This window comes from Sparus aurata, chromosome 6, assembly GCF_900880675.1.
Source record: "Sparus aurata chromosome 6, fSpaAur1.1, whole genome shotgun sequence".
In the NCBI taxonomy this organism is placed as follows: domain Eukaryota; kingdom Metazoa; phylum Chordata; class Actinopteri; order Spariformes; family Sparidae; genus Sparus; species Sparus aurata.
Window position 1 is genome coordinate 15,376,493 of NC_044192.1, and position 11,551 is coordinate 15,388,043.

Sequence of the window (11,551 nt, forward strand, 5' to 3'; positions counted from 1 at the left end):
TTGTCTTAAATATTGTGATTTTAACGTTCTTCAGCATAAAAAGCAGTGCTGTACTTTGAAAAAAAAAGAAGCTGTTTTTCAACTGTTACAATGCACCAGAATCATTTGAGATGCGTTGATTTTCAGAGTTTTAGGGGCAAAAAGTTACACTCCAGTTTCATCATATTATCGGTGTGCATGTGCGATTGAGCCTTTAATGTGTGTGGCCACCTCTGTGTACCTGATGATTCAGACTGAAGGACACCCCTCTGTCTGGCTTGGGGCACATCGGTCAACAGCTCGGCCCAATTTATGTTTGCCTAAGTCAATGAGCGTCTCGCACAAAGTCCTCACTGTTTGAATTAGCAGCAGTTGACGCCAAAGTGTGAGTTCGAGTTAAAAAAAAAAGACGAAATGAGAACCGTGGAAAGAGACAATCCTTCTCTTGCTATCACCTTTTGATGAGACACAGCGGCGAGAAGAGATGTATTTTGAAAGAGGAAGGGACAGATTTCAGATATCGACCACATGATCAGGGCGGATGAGTCAGAAATTGAGAGGAAAGTAGAGGAAAGCAGTAGAATGTGGCAGCATCTGTGGAAATCTCTTCACAGAGTCGGGGGTGGGGAGTGCTCTGAAATAGTCCAAATCTCTGGAAGAGCTTGGTTTCAGTGGTACGGGCATGTGTTTTTCAGAGCGAGAGAGTAGAAGAGAGGGAGAGAGAGAGAGAGAGGAGCGATGATGATGAGGGAGAAGGGTGGGGGGAAGAAGTGGAAACTTCAGGAGCATTTGTGAATGCTGACGTACACATTATTGAAAAGCTTCACATTCTTCTAAAAGAAAGTATTCTTTAAAAAGTATCATAGAGTAGAATATCATCGAAAAATAATCCCAACATCATTGATGAGCATTCCCATAAATAAGAGCAGCTGCAGTGTAGCTTGTACCTGGATTATTTCTTGATCTAGTGGACAGTAAAGGCTGGCAGACATTCAGATCACCTCAGGAATGAGAAGAATACAGTTTCAACAAAAAAAGAAATGCGTAGCTTTGATGAATTTTCTTTTGTCTTTCTCAGTAGCTCCTCTCATCTTTATTTTCCTTTGCTCTCTTTCTCCTTTTCTCTGAACGTCTCTGGTTTGTCTATCAGTGTGATCAGTGTTCCCACCTCTCTAACGGCTCCAGCTTTGGGATCTGGGAAGGCTTTTTTTTCCCTTTCTGCAGGGCTGTCAGGTTTCCCGCTAGCTGTTTTCAATTCTTCAGACACATCCAAAAAGTCCAGTATTTTTCTTCTGCAAGTTCTCTGAACATTGTATCATGTCTCTACACTTAGACCATCAGCCAAGGATAACTGACGAGCAAGAGGAATTAAAATGAATTTCTCACTTGAATCATTTTTCATGCTTTCATTTTTTCGGTATTGCATTGAAAATAATGAGGTTGAACTGTTTCTTTTTCAATTTTAAACGTCCACCACAGCTTGTCCGGGATGCTGTATTTAGAAGAAACATCACGGTGAACAGTAATAAAGTAACTTGTTGAAAGGCTACTCGACAGTTGAAGTGCCCATGAAGACCTGTGATCTCACATGTGTGTCTACGCATCACATCTGCTTGCAACGGCCTCTTGAGGTTTCCAACAGCATCCATCCGACGGGGATGGAATTCAGCTGAACTGTAAACTGTCCGCTGCCAGCTACCTTTTCTCTTAGTGCTCGTCTCACATCCTGGATGTCAAGTGTTTAATTTAAATATAGTTTAGCAGACAACTTGTTTGACTGAGACTTTTCAGAAGTCAAGAAATAACACATTTCAGTTGCCACAGGTTAAGACCATACTCTCACTGGACTTATTAATTAAATTACATCATACCAACATTTCCCCATGACCAAGCATGTGGCGACGGTGGCGAGACTCACTTTTCAGTTTGCACATTAAAAAGGGGAAACAACAGAAATTTGAAAGTTGACATATCACAAAATGTTACCAAGTCTAATTTGGGAACATAGCGAATAAATCATGATGTACATTAAGCATTAGACATTAACATCACTTGTCACTGATAAGACAAAAAATGCTCATGAAAACATCGGCCAGAAATGCAATATTTGCATCACACTCTTCACATTGTTTGACCACCTATCTTTCAATCACGTCATCTTGTTGCACCCTCTTCTTCTGCAGTAATTCAACGGCCACCAGCTGGAGAATTTGTCGCACCAGCTGTCTATGGCGATGTGCCCAACTTCTTATATTTGCTTAACGAAAGCGGACGGAAACATGCATTGATCTGCCTTTTTATGTTTTTCAGTTTTCTAGGAATTTGGTCGAAATTTGTGCTACACTCAAATGGAAATTTGACTTAAAATATGTATGTAAAAGTAGACTGGAACTATGAATGAACACAGTTATAAACACCATGTGTAGCATTGTTTACAAATGCTACAAAGTGTTGTAATGCTCTCATTAAAATTAAACCAGATAATAATCCTGCTTATATAAAGAAAGTTGAAATTTGTGTCATGCAGACAACGTTCGGTTTTACAAATGTCATCTCTGGATTTCTTAGTGCATGGACATACTCTGCATGTCGAGCGGCTAATCAATGACAGCTGTGGTAAGATGTACGCAATATAAAAAAAGACCAAACAAACAATCAGAGCAAAGACAGCGAGGAGGGGCGGGTGACAGACTGCCTCGTAAAACTCTGGAGATCCATCTGGGAGTGATTCAATTGCTCTGATTTAAAGAGATGCCGGCAGCGTATTAATCGTCCTCATGGATGTTTTTAGTTGTGGAAACTAATGCTTTTCACCCCTCAACGAGAAGACCTTAGTCACCACCGTTAAACACTGGTACTGTGTCGTCATGAGGCAGAAGAACACTCATTAATGTTATTTGCTGAGAAACCCACAAACTGAATGAATAAAGTGTTGTCTTACCACCCGCTAAAATTTGATTAAAAACAATATATTTGAGCTATTTAGAGTAAAAAAAAAAAAAAGGTACGTCAAGTGAATCTGGCCTTCTACCCCTATTATGCGTTGTTCAGGTTATATTTCTAACCGTGGCGGTCCGACAAGAAACACAGTTTAACACATCAAAAACATGTCCTGGGTGATATGCATCTCATAATTGATGGCTGTGACACAGTCAAAACACTGGAGGCCATATTTGTGAGGGGGTACTGTATTGTGGGGTCTCTGTGCCCTGTACGTATGGAGCTCATTTCCTGCAGGTTAGGCACATGAATAGGCCTATTTATGGGAGCTGAGTGGTCCTGTGGATTGAACCAGGTGGTGAAATCTTGGAGTCGGTGAGGAAAGAAATATGAGTTGAAGCAGTTTGTGTTGTTCTTTGTGCGTGCCGAGGATTTTTTGGGGTAATGTATCACTCGGAGAGTTGATTACGATCATCGCGTCATGAGATTTAGTGAAAATAATGGATTCAAAGCCCCTCAGGGTAAGGTTTGAACGGTGGCAACTCTGAGAAGACAGAGACACAGGCAGAAAACAATTTATGCTAAATGCTACACAATACATAGACTATGCAGTGCTGCAGATAACAACAACAATGAGGGTTCGACTGGTCTGCGAGTAGATCGCATTGAATCGCAGAAACGTTTCTAAGGATGGCCATGAGAGTGAGGTTGTGCTTTTATTCAGTGATTTGTCTGTTTTCCTCTGCGTGCTGATCTCATGAAATGGCTAAGGGACATGTGGGAAGAGGCAAACACTCCTCTTAAGCACCGTGTCTCACTGTAAACAGTATTTTGTGCAATCCAGTCAAATCTGAAGGATCTTTAACTCTCAGCACAAACGACCATTCCCATTAATGCAAAAAATACAAAAACTGTCAGACGCAACACCTCCGATTCTGTTTTGAGACACTTTTACTTATTTAGTTTTAGCATTGTGAGGCCTTCAATGTTGTCGTCTGAAGTTCAGTTCCCAGGTAGAGACAGAAAAGACAGCAGCTGCAGTCTTATACTGAACTCAGCGTGATGATCTAGCCCCCTTTTCTCTCATCCACATTCTTGCCCTCAGGAACCCCTGGAGAAAGCAGGCCTGGTCCCTCTCCTCCTTTTTAGAGCAACAGCTGCATTAGCAGACCAGAGCGAGCTGGACTTCCCTGACCGCTGGAGGAACTCCACACCTCTGACAGGTTGCAGTGATAAACTCTTGACAGGGTCACTCACGGAAGCTCAGGATCAAGGAAGCAAAACATTTGAGAATGAGAAGGGAAGACAACTACCCCCAGGTCCTGATCTTTGTCTTGAGGTAATCTGCTTTATGGATCCTTCAACTCCATTTTATTATAGTCCCAGACGTTTAATGTCAGTGTCACTTTTTAAAGCCATCAATTATGGTGACGGAAGAGAAAAATATCAAACTAATGCCACCACCTCTTTGAGTATAAAATTACCCATCAAATGACTGGAAGTCACAGCAGCCCGGGCTTTGACTCACCACACCTACATTTGGTAATAATTATAGAGCCGTCAGTCAGATTAATTAGTGTGAAGTCGCAGTGAACATGCAGTATACAAGCACACACACAGATTTTCCTCTGCCACTCTTTCTCTGTCTGACACACACACAATCACACACACACACACACACGCACACACACACACGCACACACACACACACGCACGCACGCACGCACGCACGCACGCACGCACGCACGCACGCACACACACATACAGTATACACATAAATACTTCTTTCAGTGTTCACCAAACTTTATTTGAACAGGGGGACCTATAAAAAGCTTCATAGTCACTGGTGCACCAGCCACTGAATGAGGCAAGTATTCTTGTATATTTTGATAATAGGGTCATGCGACGGAGCCTACAGTAGCGAGGGTAATCCACCAATCACAGAGTCTCCTTCTTAGCGGGGTAATAGTGGGGTTAAAGCTCGCCAGCCCTTCAGATGACAGACATTTGACCAAAAACATGCCATTAAGTCAAAGAACCGCCTGTTTTATACCCTTGAAGTTACGTGTCGGGGGAGTGTATTCAGTCGATGCCAGTTATTCAGTGCCCTGTGAAATGGGATGATGGCAGTTCTGAGTAGTGGTGCAATCATGTACATGCTAATTTGACATGAAAAACTAAGATTTGGCCAAAAAGGGAATTCCAAAACCATTTGAGAGGAGTAGGGAAAAAAAGTAAAATAGAAAATGTGGGCATCAGTGGAATAATTTGCTCTTTTTCGGTAAACACACTTACAGTTAAAATTTGTGTTATCCAACAACAAGTTGTGCTTTTCAGTGAGTCATGTACCCCATGGCAGTCACTCCATTAGTGTCTGGCAATCTGGCAAATGGTAGAACCTTTTTAACTTAATCTTTAATTACTATGTTAAAATTGACAGACTCCAGGTGCCGGTAGCTCTTTGTATGAAAACATCAAGGCTGTGTCGAAAATCACTAACTACCTACTATATAGTTGACTATATAGTGAGTATGCTATTGAGTAGTGCTGTCTGAATGTTTAGTGAGATTTATTATTATAATTCTCCCATTTAGTTGACTCTAACAATGTCCAACAATTTATTGCAACCGATGGCCACTAAACCAAGTGTTATATACCATCATGCATTGCGCTGGAGGGAAAAAAAAAGATTGGAGCGATGTCCAAAAGGGTATTTTTCATTAAATCGATGAGCTCACAATATAGTCTTCTATCTATATAGAAGGGAAGGAGTTCAAGAGAGAAGTGAATGTGTGGGTGATTTCGAACACAACCCAAGAGCAGGAGGAGTAATGTTCAGCTGGTCAGCGATCAAAGGCCCTCAGCCCACTAAGTTCCCAAGGAGGATCCCAGTAAAGGAAGTCTTCTCCCAAGTTCATCCAGGCATTAATGACTCTAAATTACTACAGGTCTCCATGAGTTTATACATTACAGTTTGGTTAAAGTATGGACAGTTGGATGATGACACAATTATTATTATCTCAGGAACCAATGCTGTTTTTATCACCTGATTCTGATTGCATTACTCTAATTTAATATATACACACGTGGGGGGAAATTAATTTAGTTTATATATTTCTAAATTATTAATTTCTTTACTGTTTTCTTGGTTTACATCTTTTATATTTGTTCACATTCAGAATCGCTCTTGGGTTGGGAACCCCACATATTAATAATCATGTGGAGGGGTAGAGGTTTATATCTAGACACAAGAAGCAAATTAGTATAAAAAGTATTTAAATTAGTAGAGGAAAGTGTGTTGTTAGTTCCAAGAGCTGGTGTCACCGGAGGGGCTGAGAGAGAGTTACTTTGTCCCAGTGTCGCTCAAAGTCAAATGGTTGTTTTCTCTTCTTACCTGAAGAGTTGTTCTTGTTCTAAACTTTGTCTGCACTTGTTACCTGTCAGATGTATTACTACCTGTATGTAACATGTCACTCACAGAAGCAGTATCAATATTGACCTTAACTCAGTAAGTTGGATTGTCAAGGGCCTGAACCACCCGGTTAAAGGGAAAAATGCCTCAGGTCATCAGAAACACCTGACGGAAGGATCCCATTAAGATTTGAGTTGGTGGGACAGCTTCTTCAGTCCACTTTTCAGTCCAAGGCAAGAAGTTATGCCCTGTTGATAAATAAGGGTGTGTCTTTTACCTCCTCTGACTCCATAGGGGACCAAAATGGATGCTACATTATATGGTATATAGGCTAGTTGTGGGCCAGCTTTATAACATTTATGTATTGCTGGCTATTATATTCACTACTGCTCATTATGGGAGCTGACTTTAATCTCAGTTTAGACCCTGAGATGGACATCAGTCAGACTTGGTTATGTGGCTTTCCGAATTGGCTTTTTCCCCTCCAATAAATTGACCCCCTACATTGAGCCATGTGAATACTAAACCATATCTGACCATGCTCCCCTTAAATCAAAATTCATTTACTTGAAGCAAGAGCATCTAAAACTGGGGTTTCAATTCCCTTTAAGAACAGATTTGTCAGAAAAAATGTCCTTATTAGAGGTGAGATCCAATCTTCTAAGGCTATTAAGTAAAATAATTTGGAAGCCAAACAATTAAATCTTGGAAAACAAATAGCTGAACTAGATAAAAGGAGTTCCTGAAACTCAAAACAGACTATGACCTTGTTTTCTCATCCTGGATAGAAAACTTACTTCTCAGGAACAAAAGTATTGTGTGTCAACATGGTGAGACAGCAGGGATCATTTTGGCCAGACAACTGAAGGGTCCTGGAGCCAAACAAATTATCAATGGGGTGGTCTGTCGGGATAAAAAGGTTGCTAGAGACAAACTAGAAATAAACAACATTTTTAAAGACCATTTCAAACTACACACTCCTCCAATTTGAATACCATGCAGGGCTTTTTTTTTAAGGATCTACACATTCCATCTCTGTCCCCAGTTCAGGTGTGTGGTTTGGATAAACTAATCACACAGCAGGTAATAGGAAATGGCATTAAATTATCATGTATGTAGGGTCTACTACGTGAATTCTATACTAGAGGCTTTACTAATCTGATCTAACTTGCATTTTGGCTGCAATGTAGTGAGATTCACTGAATCACGATTTCTCCCTAACCACCTTGATGAAGAGAACATTATAACTTTACTGGCACAGAAAAAGAAAAAACCCTTGGAATGCAGATGCTACACACCAATACTGTGATCAGTTTTTTTTATTGGTATAACTAAAAGATCTAATCAGTAAATACCGCACCATAAGAAGCAGGGACATGGAGCAGACAGTACTCCAATATGCTGATGATGTCCTTGTTTACGTTATCAAATGCTGATACTGTGATTCCTTTGATCATATATTAAACCTGCATAAAATGACTGTGCCCATTAGATCTGTGAATTTAAACACCTAATTACATTGGATTTATAATAAAGAGTTTTACAAACCTCCCCACGCAAACTAACGCTGCAGACCAAACAGATCTGACTAATTGGTCATCCTTATCTCATCTCACTAAAGGCAGTTGATGTTGAGCTGATTGCTTAAATAGCTGTGCTCACTGAGTATATGTCCCTGTTCTAATGATTACCTGTATTGATCCTCTGTACTATACTGTACTCTGTATCGTGTATTTGGAACGGCAAACAGCCACAGTCTCCCACTGGATAAGTGGCCAACTTTCCTGAAGTTTGATAAAAATCAGATGTTCATTGCATGGCTCTGAAAATGAATTTGGATCAGTGTGGTCTGGTCCTTTTTAACATGCTCTGACGAATCTCCCACACAGGTGCAGGGACGAATAACCAAATTATACATTTTCAATTTTGTATACACACCTGGGTTTGGTCCTTTTCATCCAGGCCTGAATTGGAGCAAGTTTCAGCTTGAGAGACAGCAGGGGAGGTAGGGGATGCTCTTCAGGGGTCTGGAATGGTTTTGTTTTAGCATATGTAGGCAAATTGTGAAATTCAGTAATGAGAATTATGAAAAAGGTGCTGGTTGGTGGGTTATACCACCTTTGGAGGGAGCCAGGCTATCTATTGCTTGTCTTTATGCTAAAAAACATTAACCAGCTATAGCTTAATATTTATTTTGCATGCTGCTCATCGACATAAAAGAACAAAGAGCAAATAACTGTATGTGTGATTAATTTAAATACAGTAAATAAAAGGTCTCAATAGTATATTGGATGGAATAATTTCTATTTATTTGCAGGCAAATAAATCAACATTTCGTTGCAACAGTTTTCATTTATATTTATTAAGAATATTGATTATTTTAACTCTCAGTTGTGTTGTGGAGTACATTAAGGTTGCATAATCACAGGTTGAATAGTGTCTGCTGCTGTAAGTGGAATGTTCCACATATAGCTGCACGCTGAAGCTCCGGCCAACACCATGGATGACGGATTGACATACATCCAGGAGGAAAGGGAGGGAGAGAAAAAAGAAAGAAGTGGGAGGGAGAGAGGTTAATAGTAGAAATTTCTCCTCCCTGTTTAAATTGTTGTGGAAAATAGATGAACTCTTGGCACAGTTACATCCACGACAGCTTTGGATGTGAGGTGGATTCGATTAGGGAGTTTGTCCAAAAGAAACAGACCCCCATTTCAATGGAAGGAGGACAGTTCTCCTCTGGAAAACAAAGACACATTGAGCAGTGTGCCTGTGTGCTGGAAAGATGAACTGATTCCCGGTGCCTCAAGCTGGACTGCATTAGAGAGAGAAAAAAGGTAACCTCTAGTGTTAATGAAAAACAGAAGAGTTGTGGGTTCTCTCTGTCCTTTGTGGGACATCCTCAGTGTCGCAGCACTGGATTGGCTGAAGGGGTTTTGTGATCAGTAAACAAAAGTTTATTCCCTGGGCCCTTTTTTTGTTTCAGTGTTTGTCTCAGCTTGTCTTTCTGTTTGTTTCCTGCTTCTTTCTTACCCCCTTGCACACTTTCTACACACCCACCTAATCTGACTGGGCAGCAGAGCTTTGCAGCTGAATCTGAGCTGTCATGCCACTTGAAAAGCTGTGAAGGAGCTCCCCAACTCAGCCCATTCTGGCTTCCATCTGGAATCACTCTTTGACAAAAACTTGGGCTTGAGTGCACCACTGTCAGCACAGCTGTTGTGCCCCTACAGGTCTGAATAGAAATGACAAAGACAACGTAAAAAAGAATAGCAGAATGTTTACAATACAAAATTGCAGATCGAGTCAGGCTTGACGTCAAACAATCCACCAAGAAAATTCAGTTCAATGGTCAAAGTTTATTATTCTCCAATTCTTTTCTGTTAACCTCTGTTGTATACTTACCTGTTAATAAATATGTGTATTTACTTGTGGGTAGATTTACTGTGTAGTCATTCTCAATACTACTACTACTATGCAATTTTAAACAAGCAGCTCACTGTAAAACAAAATGTACAGTATACCAGACCTATTTCTAGAATTGTAGAGTTGTAGGTCCTATTTTTTTTACTTTCAGTTTGTATTCATCTTGAGATCTGGAGATCTGGATATTTAGAGCTGGATCAAACTCACTCTTAGAAAGCAGCCAACTAAATATGCCAGAACTTTTTTTTTATTTTTTTTTACCAAGATCCATGCATTACTGCTGGAGAAATTAACAGGAGTCAAAAAATGTCCCATCTCACGATGGTTGAGAAAATGAATCAAAATTCCTGGATCTGTGCCAAAAGTTAATGGCGTCTATTGTTCTGGGCGGACACCCATTCTCCATTTAAATTGATTTGGAACTCCAGTAAGCAGTTTTTTTTCCAACCAACCAACCAACCAACCAACCAACCAACCAACAAAACAACAAAACAACCAACCAACTAACAGACTGACCAATCAGCCAACCAGACCATTTCGTTAATACATTGGTGTTTTATACTAATATTTTTATTTTTACAAAATCTGATGCTTGAAATACACTTTGCACATATTACTATATACGGTTATCTATTATTTTTTTTTAACATATGTAAAATAGTAATAATTTGTATAGTTGTCAATATATAGAGAGTATATCATCATTATATTCCATTGTACATTGTAAGTACATTCAAGAACCAATAGTTCAAACATGCTGATGTCAACCCCTATTAGTGTAATATGTGATTATGGGGCTGAAAATATTGAAATAATGAAAGTAAACCCCAACCTAGAATGTAAATAAATAAGATCTACAATTGTGGAAAATAATTTTCTGTTACATCAGGGGTATAGCTGCTGTAACACTACAGTCTGTTATTGGGATTAATGTAGTATAATGGATTCTAGATTGCAACCTGGAGGAAACTGAAATGCTGCTTCACTGTATATCGCCGTGGTTCACACTTGAGCATGATTTTGTTCCAATTTCCAAATATGTCACACCAAAGGCCAGTTTTGCCTCAGACTGTGTTTGCTCAGGATGGAGTCTTGCAGTAAATTGTGTGTTGGAAGTCCTTTTGGATGCTCTTGCCTTTTGCCGTTCTGACATTTGCAACTCTCTCGCCCCAGCTGAATCAATAAAAGCCTGCACTGTCACAATGGTGCACTACTGACCCCCGGCCACTCACACGCATCCATGTGCACGTTCACACACACACAAACACACACAAACATACGCTTAGTCATAGAGGAAGGCAGTGGCACACAGACAAAGACACACACTCACACGTACAAGACACCAGACCGTTCCCAAATATGTACATTCCTCACACTCGAATGAGATCCTCAGCCCTTTCCTCGGCTTCGTGCCCTCTCGGACAAGGACTCTTGTTACGTGAGTCCAGCCGTTCAGTTTCTTATACACTCTATGTTTCAGCAGAGAAGTGCTGACATCATGGTGTCAGCCCTACTGATGGATGTTTGACTCCAGGACCTTCCAAGTCTTGCTGGTGCAGACAACTAAAAGTTCGATTTCTGTCTTTGATTTTCAGTTCTTTATCTCAAAAGGATAATTATGAGTTAAATATGTATATGAGATTTGAAAAACTTCTGAAACATTTCTCTTAGACTTTACATCAAACTAGAGGTGGAAACTTTTTGAGTCTGCCCAGCTGTGGTGTCAGTATCAGTCTGTGCTGCTCTATCCTTTTTTAACTCTCCCTCCTCCCACACACTTTTTTGAACAAAGATTTG